Source organism: Oncorhynchus masou, unplaced genomic scaffold, assembly GCF_036934945.1.
Source record: "Oncorhynchus masou masou isolate Uvic2021 unplaced genomic scaffold, UVic_Omas_1.1 unplaced_scaffold_4451, whole genome shotgun sequence".
Lineage (NCBI taxonomy): Eukaryota > Metazoa > Chordata > Actinopteri > Salmoniformes > Salmonidae > Oncorhynchus > Oncorhynchus masou.
The window spans coordinates 7,501-23,682 of record NW_027010844.1 but is presented as its reverse complement, the minus strand read 5'-3'; the positions used below and the strand labels follow the sequence as shown (position 1 = coordinate 23,682).

Sequence of the window (16,182 nt, the reverse complement as noted above, 5' to 3'; positions counted from 1 at the left end):
CTGAGAACCCCAAAGATTGGAAAGCTGCCGCGGTCATCCCCCTCTTCAAAGGGGGAGACACTCTAGACCCAAACTGTTACAGACCTACTATAACTATCCTACCCTGCCTTTCTAAAGTCTTCGAAAGCCAAGTTAACAAACAGATCACCGACCATTTCGAATCCCACCGTACCTTCTCCGCTATGCAATCTGGTTTCCGAGCTGGTCATGGGTGCACCTCAGCCACGCTCAAGGTCCTAAACGATATCATAACCGCCATCGATAAAAGACAATACTGTGCAGCCGTATTCATTGACCTGGCTAAGGCTTTCGGCTCTGTAAATCACCACATTCTTATCGGCCGACTCAATAGCCTTGGTTTCTCAAATGACTGCCTCGCCTGGTTCACCACCAGTTCAGTGTGTCAAATCGGAGGGCCTGTTGTCTGGACCCCTGGCAGTCACTATGGGGGTGCCACAGGGTTCAATTCTCGGGCCGACTCTTTTCTCTGTATACATCAATGATGTCGCTCTTGCTGCTGGTGATTCTCTGATCCACCTCTACGCAGATGGCATCATTCTGTATACATCTGGCCCTTCTTTGGACACTGTGTTAACTAACCTCCAGACAAGCTTCAATGCCATACAACTCTCCTTCCGTGGCCTCTAACTGCTTTTAAATGCAAGTAAAACTAAATGCATGCTCTTCAACCGATCGCTGCCCACACCTACCCACCCGTCCAGCATCACTTCTCTGGACGATTCAGATTTATAATATGTGGACAACTACAAAAACCTAGGTGTCTGGTTCGACTGTAAACTCTCCTTCCAGACTCATATTAAGCATCTCCAATCCGAAATGAAATCTAGAATCGGATTCCTATTTCGCAACAAAGCATCCTTCACTCATGCTGCCAAACATACCCTCGTAAAACTGACTATCTTACCGATCCTTGACTGCGGCGATTTCATTTACAAAATAGCCTCCAACAAGCTACTCAGCAAATTGGATGCGGTCTATCACAGTGCCATCTGTTTTGTCACCAAAGCCCCATATACTACACACCACTGCGACCTGTTCGCTCTCATTGGCTGGCCCTCGCTTCATACTGGTTGCCAAACCCACTGGCTCCAGGTCATCTATAAGTCTTTGGTAGGTAAACCACGCCATATCTCAGCTCACTGGTCACCATAGCAGCATCCACCCGTAGCACGCGCTCCAGCAGGTATATTTCACTGGTCACCCCCAAAGTCAGTTCCTCCTTTGGCCGCCTTTCCTTCCAGTTCTCTGCTGCTAAAGACTGGAACGAATTGCAAAAATCACTGAAGCTGTCAGAGCAGCTCACAGATCATTGCACATGTACATAGCCCATCTGTAAATAGCCCATCCAACTATCTCATCCCCATATTGTTATTTTTCTTCTCATTTTGCACCCCAGTATCTCTACTTACATTCATCTTCTGCACATCTATCACTCCAGTGTTTAATTGCTAAATTGTAATTATTTCGCCACTACGGCCTATTTATTGTCTTACCTCCCTTAATCTTACCTTATTTGCACACACTGTATAAAGATTTTTCTATTGTGTTATTGACTGTACGTTTGTTTATGTGTAACTCTGCATTGTTGTTTGTGTCGCACTGCTTTGCTTTTATTTTGGCCAGGTCGCAGTTGTAAATGAGAACTTGTTCTCAACTGGCCTACCTGGTTAAATAAAGGTGAAAAAAACATGTATATATTTAAACTCGAGGCTGTAACTGTTGCCAAAGTTGCTTCAACAAAGCATTGAGTAAAGGGTCTGGATACTTATGTAAATGTAATATTTTCATTTTTTATTTTTAACAAATTTGCATACATTTCTACAAACCTGTTTTTGCTTTGTCATTATTGTGTGTAGATTAATGAGGGGGGGGGGCATTTAATACATTTTAGAAACTGGCTATAACGTAACAAAATGTGGAAAAAGTCAAGGGGTCTGAATACTTTCCGAATGTACTGTATATCTGTAGTTCAGACCTGTCATAGAGCTCTGGTACCTCTAGAGGGTAGAAGACAGCATGTATATCTGTAGTTCAGACCTGTCATAGAGCTCTGGTACCTCTAGAGGATAGAAGACAGCATGAGCCACCGCCCCAGACACACAGCCCAGCCCAAACCTCTGCTGTACTGACAGACTCTCCTGCTGCCAGCGCTGGGTGTACACCTTCATCTGGAGAGAAAGAGAGAGAGAGAGAGAGAGAGAGAGATAGAGAGAGAGAGAGACGTACCCGCTAATTATCAAAATCCAGAAAAGAGACATTACATTCTACAACTATCTAAAAGGAAGTGATTCCCAAACCTTCCATAACAAAGCAATCACCTACAGAGAGATTAGCCTGGAGAAGAGTCCCCTAAACAAGCTGGTCCTGGGGCTCTGTTCACAAACACAAACACACCCCACAGAGCCCCAAGACAGCAACACAATTAGACTCAAACAAATCATGAGAAAACAAAAAGATAATTACTTGACACATTGGAAAGAATTTGACCAAAAGGTAGAGCAAACTGGAATGCTATTTGGCCCTAAACAGAGAGTACACAGCGGCAGAATACCTGACCACTGTGACTGACCCAAACTTAAGGAAAGTTTTGACGACGTACAGACTCAGTGAGCATAGCCTTGTTATTGAGAAAGGCCGCCGTAGGCAGACATGGCTCTCAAGGGAAGACAGGCTATGTGCACACTGCCCACAAAATGAGATGGAAACTGAGCTGCACTTCCTAACCTCTTGCCAAATGTATGAACATATTAGAGGCACATATTTCCCTTAGATTACACAGACCCACAAAGAATTCCAAAACAAATCCAATTTTGATAAACTCCCATATCTACTGGGTGTAATACCACAGTGTTCCATCACAGATGCAAGATCTGTTGCCACAAGAAAAGGGCAACCAGTGAAGAACAAACACCATTGTAAATACAACCCATATTTAGGTTGATTTATTTTCCCCTTTGTACTTTGAACTATTTGCACATCATTATTATAAATCCCTTTGAATTTAATTTAATTGAGGGGGGTAGGGTAAAGTATCCATATCCGAACGTATTGGTTGTAAATTCTCCAGTGGCCCTTGTGTTATTACAGTATAGTACGTGTTACCTGAGCGTAGATGAGGCACTGCAGAGTTGACTGGGGGGTTCCCTTCAGCACGTTCACAGCGTTTCCCTGCCACATAGACCTCACACCCCCCGCCTTTAACTCTCTGAATCCCTGGGAGGACGCCTTGGATCCATACACCTAAATACACACACAATATCTTCTTTAATTATTAACCTCTGTCTCCAGTCCACGGATTCAAGGTTCATACAGGTCACTGCCAAAACAATAGAAACACCCATCGTGCTAGGGCGGGCCACCACGAGCTTCAATTAGCAACTGTCATCGAATTTGTAAAAAAAAAAAAAAACGTTTTTTTTTAAACAATTCAAATAAATACATTAGTTGGATAATGGAAGAAGATGGTCCAGATTGTATAATCTATCAGATATTGAATTAATTATAGCACATACAATATTTTACTGGCACGGATTCTAAGGAATGGAGTAGAGGGATTTTGATGGGAATTCAATATTCAATTTATTGTTAATTTAAAAAATACTTTTGGGGAAATGCACTCATATATATATATATATATATATATATCTAATTGTTTCAGGGTTTGTTTTTTATATCTTGTGTTAAAATAGAGAAAATGATATATGCCTAATTTGCATAAATACACTGGGTGTATTTGCATATATCAAACATTAACACAAAGGGTCGGAATAGGACTGCAACCACCTTACCTGCACTGTCGAGACTGCCTCATGACCTATCTATACATATGTTGCATTGTTTGCGAGATCCGAAAATAATATCACTATAATCCGAGTGTTCATTTTTGAGGGGGAAATTGCTTTAATTTCAAGGCATCTAATTTAAAAAAAATGTCAACTGTTCTAAATGATACATGTTTTTCCAATTTCCTTGTTTTTATAAAGTCGTGTTTCTTCTCTTTCTTGTGATGTACGTGTCGATAAATGCCAGATTAATCTTTTGTCGTTTTTATAGATACAACGGAAAGACAAAGGTATTTCATTATGGCGTGACAACTTGTTGTACCGGTTGTAGGTAGACTATTTAGATTGGTCATTATGGAGACTCCCTTTTCGCTAGAATTGATATAAAAACGATAATGCATTGGAAAACGAATTTAGGCGCACTAGATGCTCTTTAGATGAATTCGCTCAGCGGTGGTTTAAAGTCAACTGCATTCTCATGTCGATAATAGTATCAAGTGAAGGATTTAACTCACACTCAGTCATAGGGTCTGGAGGCGCTGTGCAAGAGCGGAAATGTAATATGGGAAAACGTTCTGTTATGGGAAAACGTCCACAATGAAAATGACCTTTAATATAAAGAATGATAGACTGCATTTGCATCTGTTGGCCATTAAGTAGACTATTAATTTATATGCCATTGTAGGATACTGTAGCCTAACATTTGATACTGTTCACGATGTTGAAATTACGATATTTCTGGAGGCATTGCAAATCAATTTGTGCCACTTGTGTAGCATTACCTGGAGCTGGCAAACAGACTTAATAAATAGCCTGTAACTTAGTTCGTTGATGTTGCCTTGTGTTATTATGCAATTATTAACGTCAATGTTTAGTTAATTAAACTGGAAGTTATCGAGTGTGATCATGGTCATAGCTCTATCATAAATGTATCATTCTCCACTGTATCTGAAATTAGATGTTGGCATGTTGGCTAATCATAAACTACCTGCATCTAGCTCAGCAAACCATCACAAAGTTGAATTGAAAGGATAAACCCAGATTTTAGTCAGTAGCCTATTGAAATAACAAGTCAATCTCACAAAAGGGCCATTTATAAAGGTTTGTAGTTTTAACATCTAACACATAATAACGGCACAATTACCAGAAAATACTTTATTTTTAAGTTGGTCAGTGTTTCGTCTACAGAGATTGAGATCCTCTGTCCAACTTTCACCACTCAAACTCTCCTGTCAGATTTTGTCATGTCTTGTTATGTCTGTTCCTGTCCTTTCTCTTCATTCTCTCTCTCTGCTGGTCTTTTTAGGTTACCTTCTCTGTCTCTCATCCTTCAGCTGTTCTACATTTTCCCCTAACTAGCTCATTCTCTCTTTCCCCACCTGTTCTCTCTTCCCCCTCTGATTAGGTCTCTATTTCTCTCTCTGTTCCTGCTACTTTCAGTGTCTGATTCTCGTTTGTGTTTTTTGATGCCAGAAGCAAGCTGTCGTCTCGTTTGCTTCCACCTTGTCCTGTCCTGTCGGAGTCTGCATGGCAGGTGCAACCTGCATTATACTACGTTCTTTTGTTCCATTGACTACGTTGGAAGAGGATTTATGCCATTCCTGTTTTTATTAAAGAACTCTGTTTTCTGTTAAAACCGCGTTTGGGTCTTCACTCAAGTTCATAACAGATTTATCAATAGTTATGCACATGGGCAAACAGGATTTATTTACAACTATAACCTGGGTGGTTTGAGCCCTGAATATTGTCCATATACCACACCTCCTTGGCCAAACAAGTCCAAACAAGTTAAATCAACATCCATTGCTTTTAAAATGATCTGGAGTTTAATAATAATAATAAGGGCAATTTATTCTTTCTCTTGCCACATATAATTATTATTTTGATGGAAAACCTAATGTAGTTTTTTAGCCTATGTCGTTAAAAATAAAGTCAATACTCCTTCTTAATTTACTCAGTAACGTTGTGGAAAAAAGAGTTTATTAGATAAATGGCATCTCCTCTCTTGATGCAAAAAATAAATAAAAAAATTGGGCTAGTTTTCAAGCCTTTCAGGTTTTCACGGGTCATTGGGCTCGAAATGTTAGCTACACCTAGCAAGCCTGCCATCAAATCCCATTAAGAGCATACCTCATTGACAGAAAAACTTGAATTGTTGCATCTCGTTGAGTCGTTCTCTGGGTGGCTAGCTGGCAAAAATGGTCCCTTTTCATAAATTAGCCATGGATGGAGATAGGGATTTGGACTTGTGGTTTTCCTTAATGTTTCTTACTGACTAATGATTATAATGGAAATTCTGATCCAACCATTAATTCATACATTGTGCCCCTGGTCTGAAAGGATGTTAGTTCAATATCTAGCTAGATGTAGAAAGCTAATGTTAACTAGCTAACGTTCCCCAAGAATGGAAGTTATGGCTAGCGAGAAAGGATTTTAGCCAAGTAGCCAAGGACAACAAACAATAAAAGCATGTTCTGTATGTCAGAGAGGATGTAAGATGAGTCAACATATTTTTCTACCTGCCCGAACAAGCAAGTTTAACAGTATAACTTGAGACTTTCCCCTCGCCCCTACCTGGGCGCGAACCAGGGACCCTCTGCACACATCAACAACAGTCACCCACGAAGCATCGCACCACCGCTAACTAGCTAGCCGTTTCACATCCGGGGCACCTTGGCTTCCCCAGTTATTTTACCCACGCACCTCTACTGTTCTACAAGTGTCTAGAACTCGATTGGAGGAATGCGTAACGGATGTGAAACGGCTAGCTAGTTAGCGGTGGTGCGCGCTAAATAGCGTTTCAATCGGTGACGTCACTTGCTCTGAGACCTTGAAGTAGTGGTTCCTGTTTTGTGGAGCGATGGGTAACGATGCTTCGTTGTTGATGTGTGCAGAGGGTCCCTGGTTCAAGCCCGGGTAGGGGCGAGGGGACGGTCTAAAGTTATACTGTTACAAATGCGACACCATTTTATAGATTCTACAAGTGTCTGGAACTCGATTGGAGGAATGCAGAATCTCCCGTTAGTTTTTAACTGGGTTGAGATCTGGTGACTGAGACGGCCAGAGTTTATGGTTTATATCGTTTTCATGCTAATCAAACCATTCAGGGACCACTTGTACCCTGTGGATGAGGGCTATTGTCATCCTATGTGGGCATAGTCATCCTATGAGGGCATTATCATCCTATGAGGGCATTGTCATCCTATGGAGGCATTATCACCCTATTTTATTTTTTACCTTTATTTTACTAGGCAAGTCAGTTAAGAACAAATTCTTATTTTCAATGACGGCCTAGGAACAGTGGGTTAACTGCCTGTTCAGGGGCAGAACGACAGATTTTGTACCTTGTCAGCTCGGGGATTTGAACTTGCAACCTTTCGGTTACTAGTCCAATGCTCTAACCACTAGGCTACACAGGCTACACTAGGCCTATGGAGGCATTATCATCCTATGCGGGCATTGTCATCCTATGAGGGCATTGTCATCCTATGAGGGCATTATCATCCTATGCGGGCATTGTCATCCTATGAGTGCATTGTCATCCTATGAGTCATCCTATGAGGGCATTGTCATCCTATGAGGGCATTGTCATCCTATGAGTGCATTGTCATCCTATGAGTCATCCTATGAGGGCATTGTCATCCTATGAGTGCATTGTCATCCTATGAGTCATCCTATGAGGGCATTGTCATCCTATGAGGGCATTGTCATCCTATGGAGGCATTATCATCCTATGCGGGCATTGTCATCCTATGAGTGCATTGTCATCCTATGAGTCATCCTATGAGGGCATTGTCATCCTATGAGTCATCCTATGAGGGCATTGTCATTCTATGAGGGCATTGTCATCCTATGAGGGCATTGTCATCCTATGGAGGCATTATCATCCTATGCGGGCATTGTCATCCTATGAGTGCATTGTCATCCTATGAGTCATCCTATGAGGGCATTGTCATCCTATGAGTCATCCTATGAGGGCATTGTCATCCTATGAGTCATCCTATGAGGGCATTGTCATTCTATGGGGGCATTGTCATTCTATGAGGGCATTGTCATCCTATGAGGGCATTGTCATCCTATGAGGGCATTGTCATCCTATGAGGGCATTGTCATCCTATGAGGGCATTGCCATCCTATGAGGGCATTGTCATCCTATGAGGGCATTGTCATCCTATGAGGGCATTGTCATCCTATGGAGGCATTATCATCCTATGCGGGCATTGTCATCCTATGAGTGCATTGTCATCCTATGAGTCATCCTATGAGGGCATTGTCATCCTATGAGTCATCCTATGAGGGCATTGTCATTCTATGAGGGCATTGTCATCCTATGAGGGCATTGTCATCCTATGGAGGCATTATCATCCTATGCGGGCATTGTCATCCTATGAGTGCATTGTCATCCTATGAGTCATCCTATGAGGGCATTGTCATCCTATGAGTCATCCTATGAGGGCATTGTCATCCTATGAGTCATCCTATGAGGGCATTGTCATCCTATGAGTCATCCTATGAGGGCATTGTCATTCTATGGGGGCATTGTCATCCTATGAGGGCATTGCCATCCTATGAGGGCATTGTCATCCTATGAGGGCATTGTCATCCTATGAGGGCATTGCCATCCTATGAGGGCATTGCCATCCTATGAGGGCATTGCCATCCTATGAGGGCATTGTCATTCTATGAGGGCATTGCCATCCTATGAGGGCATTGTCATCCTATGAGGGCATTGTCATCCTATGAGGGCATTGCCATCCTATGAGGGCATTGCCATCCTATGAGGGCATTGTCATCCTATGAGGGCATTGTCATCCTATGAGGGCATTGTCATTCTATGAGGGCATTGCCATCCTATGAGGGCATTGCCATCCTATGAGGGCATTGTCATCCTATGAGGGCATTGTCATCCTATGAGGGCATTGTCATTCTATGAGGGCATTGTCATTCTATGAGGGCATTGCCATCCTATGAGGGCATTGTCATTCTATGAGGGCATTGTCATTCTATGAGGGCATTGTCATCCTATGAGGGCATTGTCATTCTATGAGGGCATTGTCATTCTATGAGGGCATTGCCATCCTATGAGGGCATTGTCATTCTATGAGGGCATTGTCATTCTATGAGGGCATTGTCATCCTATGAGGGCATTGTCATCCTATGAGGGCATTGTCATCCTATGAGGGCATTGCCATCCTATGAGGGCATTGTCATCCTATGAGGGCATTGCCATTCTATGAGGGCATTGCCATGGTAGCCAAAATAATGTCCCGTACAGCCTTTTTATACATGAACCTAAGCATGATGGGATGTTAATTGCTTAATTAACTCAGGAACCACACCTGTGTGGAAGCACCTGATTTCAATATACGTTGTATCCCTCATTTACTCAACTGTTTCCATTATTTGTGTTTCCAGTTACCTGTAGGTCTCTACTGTTCATTTCTGTAGGGTTAGAGTTAGAGTTAGGGTTCATTTCTGAACCATGTGAATATGGGACTACGAAATCTGGCAATGCAAAGTATTACTGGGTGTTATCAAGCTGTATTAAAGAAGTGTTTAGGTTATAATATTGTTCCTGTAGTTGTGTCTTGAGGCGGTCGATAGGAGCAGTCAGGGTTCTGGACACGGCGTCGGCCAGCCCTGCAGCCAGGACAAAACTCCTCCATTCCCCTGAGCCTGCTGAGAGGTCCGGAGGCAGCTCCAGGGGCATGGTCCGGCTCTCACCCACATCAAACACCTGGAGAGGCAGACAGGAAGTCTACATCAAACACCTGGAGAGGCAGACAGGAAGTCTACATCAAACACCTGGAGAGGCAGACAGGAAGTCTATATCAAACACCTGGAGAGGCAGACAGGAAGTCTACATCAAACACCTGGAGAGGCAGACAGGAAGACTACCTATATCACCTAGAGAGGCAGACAGGAAGACTACATATATCACCTAGAGAGGCAGACAGGAAGACTACATATATCACCTAGAGAGGCAGACAGGAAGTCTACATATATCACCTAGAGAGGCAGACAGGAAGACTACATATATCACCTAGAGAGGCAGACAGGAAGACTACATATATCACCTGGAGAGGCAGACAGGAAGACTACATATATCACCTAGAGAGGCAGACAGGAAGTCTACATATATCACCTGGAGAGGCAGACAGGAAGTCTACATATATCACCTGGAGAGGCAGACAGGAAGACTACATATATCACCTAGAGAGGCAGACAGGAAGACTACATATATCACCTAGAGAGGCAGACAGGAAGACTACCTATATCACCAACCGACAGACAGGAAGACTACATATATCACCTAGAGAGGCAGACAGGAAGACTACCTATATCACCAACCGACAGACAGGAAGACTACCTATATCACCTAGAGAGGCAGACAGGAAGACTACCTATATCACCAACCGACAGACAGGAAGACTACATATATCACCTAGAGAGGCAGACAGGAAGACTACCTATATCACCTAGAGAGGCAGACAGGAAGACTACCTATATCACCTAGAGAGGCAGACAGGAAGACTACATATATCACCTAGAGAGGCAGACAGGAAGACTACATATATCACCTAGAGAGGCAGACAGGAAGACTACCTATATCACCTAGAGAGGCAGACAGGAAGACTACATATATCACCTAGAGAGGCAGACAGGAAGACTACATATATCACCTAGAGAGGCAGACAGGAAGACTACATATATCACCTAGAGAGGCAGACAGGAAGACTAAATATATCACCAACCGACAGACAGGAAGACTACATATATCACCAACCGACAGACAGGAAGACTACATATATCACCTGGAGAGGCAGACAGGAAGACTACATATATCACCTAGAGAGGCAGACAGGAAGACTACATATATCACCTAGAGAGGCAGACAGGAAGACTACATATATCACCAACCGACAGACAGGAAGACTACATATATCACCTAGAGAGGCAGACAGGAAGACTACCTATATCACCTAGAGAGGCAGACAGGAAGACTACCTATATCACCTAGAGAGGCAGACAGGAAGACTACCTATATCACCTAGAGAGGCAGACAGGAAGACTACCTATATCACCAACCGACAGACAGACAGGAAGACTACATATATCACCAACCGACAGACAGACAGGAAGACTACATATATCACCAACCGACAGACAGGAAGACTACATATATCACCTAGAGAGGCAGACAGGAAGACTACCTATATCACCTAGAGAGGCAGACAGGAAGACTACCTATATCACCTAGAGAGGCAGACAGGAAGACTACCTATATCACCAACCGACAGACAGACAGGAAGACTACCTATATCACCAACCGACAGACAGGAAGACTACATATATCACCTAGAGAGGCAGACAGGAAGACTACCTATATCACCTAGAGAGGCAGACAGGAAGACTACCTATATCACCTAGAGAGGCAGACAGGAAGACTACCTATATCACCAACCGACAGACAGGAAGACTACCTATATCACCAACCGGCAGACAGGAAGACTACATATATCACCTGGAGAGGCAGACAGGAAGACTACATATATCACCTAGAGAGGCAGACAGGAAGACTACATATATCACCTAGAGAGACAGACAGGAAGTCTACATATATCACCAACCAACAGACAGGAAGACTACATATATCACCTAGAGAGGCAGACAGGAAGACTACATATATCACCTAGAGAGGCAGACAGGAAGTCTACATATATCACCTAGAGAGGCAGACAGGAAGACTACATATATCACCTAGAGAGGCAGACAGGAAGACTACATATATCACCTAGAGAGGCAGACAGGAAGACTACATATATCACCTAGAGAGGCAGACAGGAAGACTACATATATCACCTAGAGAGGCAGACAGGAAGACTACCTATATCACCTAGAGAGGCAGACAGGAAGACTACATATATCACCTAGAGAGACAGACAGGAAGACCACATATATCACCAACCGACAGACAGGAAGTCTACATATATCACCTAGAGAGGCAGACAGGAAGACTACCTATATCACCTAGAGAGGCAGACAGGAAGACTACATATATCACCTAGAGAGGCAGACAGGAAGACCACATATATCACCAACCGACAGACAGGAAGACTACATATATCACCAACAGACAGACAGGAAGACCACATATATCACCAACCGACAGACAGGAAGACTACATATATCACCTAGAGAGGCAGACAGGAAGACTACATATATCACCTAGAGAGGCAGACAGGAAGACTACATATATCACCTAGAGAGGCAGACAGGAAGACTACATATATCACCTAGAGAGGCAGACAGGAAGACTACATATATCACCTAGAGAGGCAGACAGGAAGACTACATATATCTCCTAGAGAGGCAGACAGGAAGACTACCTATATCACCTGGAGAGGCAGACAGGAAGACCACATATATCACCTAGAGAGGCAGACAGGAAGACTACATATATCACCTAGAGAGGCAGACAGGAAGACTACATATATCACCTAGAGAGGCAGACAGGAAGACTACATATATCACCTAGAGAGGCAGACAGGAAGACTACATATATCACCTAGAGAGGCAGACAGGAAGACTACATATATCACCTAGAGAGGCAGACAGGAAGACTACCTATATCACCAACCGACAGACAGGAAGACTACATATATCACCAACCAACAGACATTCAGGAAGTCTACATATATCACCTGGAGAGGCAGACAGGAAGTCTACATATATCACCTAGAGAGGCAGACAGGAAGACTACATATATCACCTAGAGAGGCAGACAGGAAGACTACATATATCACCTAGAGAGGCAGACAGGAAGACTACATATATCACCAACCGACAGACAGGAAGACTACCTATATCACCAACCGACAGACAGACTCCTTCAACAGGGGCTTCAGACCCAGCATGCAATGTATGATCTCCTACACCTGGGTGGAGTGTGCCGTTCATCAGGTAAGACACCACACCACACGCACACACACACACACACACACACACACACACACACACACACACACACACATAGCAGACTACATCGCACAAGGACAACAGCAGGGGTTTGAATTTTCATTGTTGGACATGAAAGACTGTAAAATCACCAGGTGATGTTAATTTAAGAAATCTGTTCCCAGGTATTACCACGTATAATTGAGAGACATGTGATCGTATACATGTGGAAGAACGGTTTGAAAGGGTTATGGTTTAGTGAAACATTATATCTGTTTGGGCTTCTTCTGGTCAATTTGCCATCTTACAACTTATTTATAATTATGTTCCGCCCCCCCGACTGCCCACTCGAGAAATAATGGCCTGTGGCTGAATCTAATTGATGATCCCTGGACTACAGTCTGGGTTTGTATCCTGCTCATCTGCTCTGCACACCACAATACTGTGTTCGGCACTGGCTCAGGGAGCTAACACAAATCCTCGTCTCAAACACTTCGAGCGTCGTCTCATGATGATCTCCGCGCTGTTGGGGCTCTATGAAGCTCGGTCCAGGCTTCATCAGTGTGACAGACTGGTCTCGTGTTCACTACAAGACTGTGTTAGGCCTCTGAGCTAAAGGCTAGGCATTAATCCTATATGAAGGCTCAGAGAAAGGAAGACTCAGGCCTCAGCGTCTCACCAGAGTGTGTTTCCATGAAGTGACCAGTTCTCCCAGGTTCTCTGCAGGGTTGAGGATGACATGCTGCAGGAACTCTCCCCAGTCCACGGTCATAGAACTGTCCTCATCCATCCTGTCAACAATAACATCAACAACATCAACAATCAAGATAATCGGTCGGCATGATGATATTCAATTAATTAATAAACATGTTGACAAAAGTGAATGATCCTCTTAGTATCCATATTCTACAGGTCTGTACTGTGTTGTAGACTTGATCAAATTGTGCCCAATATAATAATTGCGTTGGAGTGTATGTGTGATTAGTGTTAAGTTAGACATTAAGTCTGTCAATACAAGCAATTAATTTTGTTATTACATACAGTGCCTTGCGAAAGTATTCGGCCCCCTTGAACTTTGCGACCTTTTGCCACATTTCAGGCTTCAAACATAAAGATATAAAACTGTATTTTTTTTGTGAAGAATCAACAACAAGTGGGACACAATCATGAAGTGGAACGACATTTATTGGATATTTCAAACTTTTTAACAAATCAAAAACTGAAAAATTGGGCGTGCAAAATTATTCAGCCCCTTTACTTTCAGTGCAGCAAACTCTCTCCAGAAGTTCAGTGAGGATCTCTGAATGATCCAATGTTGACCTAAATGACTAATGATGATAAATACAATCCACCTGTGTGTAATCAAGTCTCCGTATAAATACACCTGCACTGTGATAGTCTCAGAGGTCCGTTAAAAGCGCAGAGAGCATCATGAAGAACAAGGAACACACCAGGCAGGTCCGAGATACAGTTGTGAAGAAGTTTAAAGCCGGATTTGGATACAAAAAAGATTTCCCAAGCTTTAAACATCCCAAGGAGCACTGTGCAAGCGATAATATTGAAATGGAAGGAGTATCAGACCACTGCAAATCTACCAAGACCTGGCCGTCCCTCTAAACTTTCAGCTCATACAAGGAGAAGACTGATCAGAGATGCAGCCAAGAGGCCCATGATCACTCTGGATGAACTGCAGAGATCTACAGCTGAGGTGGGAGACTCTGTCCATAGGACAACAATCAGTCGTATATTGCACAAATCTGGCCTTTATGGAAGAGTGGCAAGAAGAAATCCATTTCTTAAAGATATCCATAAAAAGTGTTGTTTAAAGTTTACCACAAGCCACCTGGGAGACACACCAAACATGTCGAAGAAGGTGCTCTGGTCAGATGAAACCAAAATTGAACTTTTTGGCAACAATGCAAAACGTTATGTTTGGCGTAAAAGCAACACAGCTCATCACCCTGAACACACCATACCCACTGTCAAACATGGTGGTGGCAGCATCATGTTTTGGGTCTGCTTTTCTTCAGCAGGGACAGGGAAGATGGTTAAAATTAATGGGAAGATGGATGGAGCCAAATACAGGACCATTCTGGAAGAACCTGATGGAGACTGCAAAAGACCTGAGACTGGGACGGAGATTTGTCTTCCAACAAGACAATGATCCAAAACATAAAGCAAAATCTACAATGGAATGGTTCAAAAATAAACATATCCAGGTGTTAGAATGGCCAAGTCAAAGTCCAGACCTGAATCCAATCGAGAATCTGTGGAAAGAACTGAAAACTGCTGTTCACAATTGCTCTCCATCCAACCTCACTGAGCTTGAGCTGTTTTGCAAGGAGGAATGGGAAAAAAATTCAGTCTCTCGATGTGCAAAACTGATAGAGACATACCCCAAGCGACTTACAGCTGTAATCGCAGCAAAAGGTGGCGCTACAAAGTATTAACTTAAGGGGGCTGAATAATTTTGCACGCCCAATTTTTCAGTTTTTGATTTGTTAAAGTTTGAAATATCCAACAAATGTCGTTCCACTTCATGATTGTGTCCCACTTGTTGTTGATTCTTCACAAAAAAATACAGTTTTATATCTTTATGTTTGAAGCCTGAAATGTGGCAAAAGGTCGCAAAGTTCAAGGGGGCCGAATACTTTCGCAAGGCACTGTATTAATCAATATTATCACAAGGTTTTAACAATGTAATAACTGACAGAGCGAACAGTGAGAGGATAGAAAGTGGGGGAAAAGGCACTCTTACATTTGTATAATTCTTTTTGCATTCGGCTTTGATATGTTCACTCCTAACTCCTTGAACAGATCTATGATTTCCTCCTGGCCTATGACCCCTAGTCAGAGAAGACAACATGACCCCTAGTCAGAGAAGACAACATGACCCCTAGTCAGAGAAGACAACATGACCCCTAGTCATACAAGACAACATGACCCCTAGTCAGAGAAGACAGCATGACCCCTAGTCAGAGAAGACAACATGGATAGAAACAGCATGGATCATGTAAAATGTGAATTTCTGGGCCCATATTCATCATGTGTCTCAGAGTGGAAGTTCTGATCTATGATCAGTTTAGCTTTGTAGATCATACACTCGTAGAGGAAGTAGTTCTATCTAGAATGAACCCTATTTCTAAGAGTGTATGGAACCAGATTATTATGGACAGTCAGGAAGGACCAGATCCTAGATCAGCCCAGAGCTGTGGATAATGAAGACCTGATCCCAGATCAGCCCAGAGCTGTGGATAATGAAGACCTGATCCTAGATCAGCCCAGAGCTGTGGATAATGAAGACCTGATCCCAGATCAGTCCAGAGCTGTGGATAATGAAGACCTGATCCCAGATCAGCCCAGAGCTGTGGATAATGAAGACCTGATCCTAGATCAGCCCAGAGCTGTGGATAATGAAGAC

General features: G+C 43.0%; 1 pseudogene; it reads right to left on the bottom strand.

Moving 5' to 3' along the window:
• Window positions 1-1,994: 1,994 nt before the first annotated feature.
• The window catches only part of LOC135535108 (mitochondrial adenyl nucleotide antiporter SLC25A24-A-like), a 17,146-nt pseudogene continuing 2,958 nt past the window's right edge, over window positions 1,995-16,182 (bottom strand).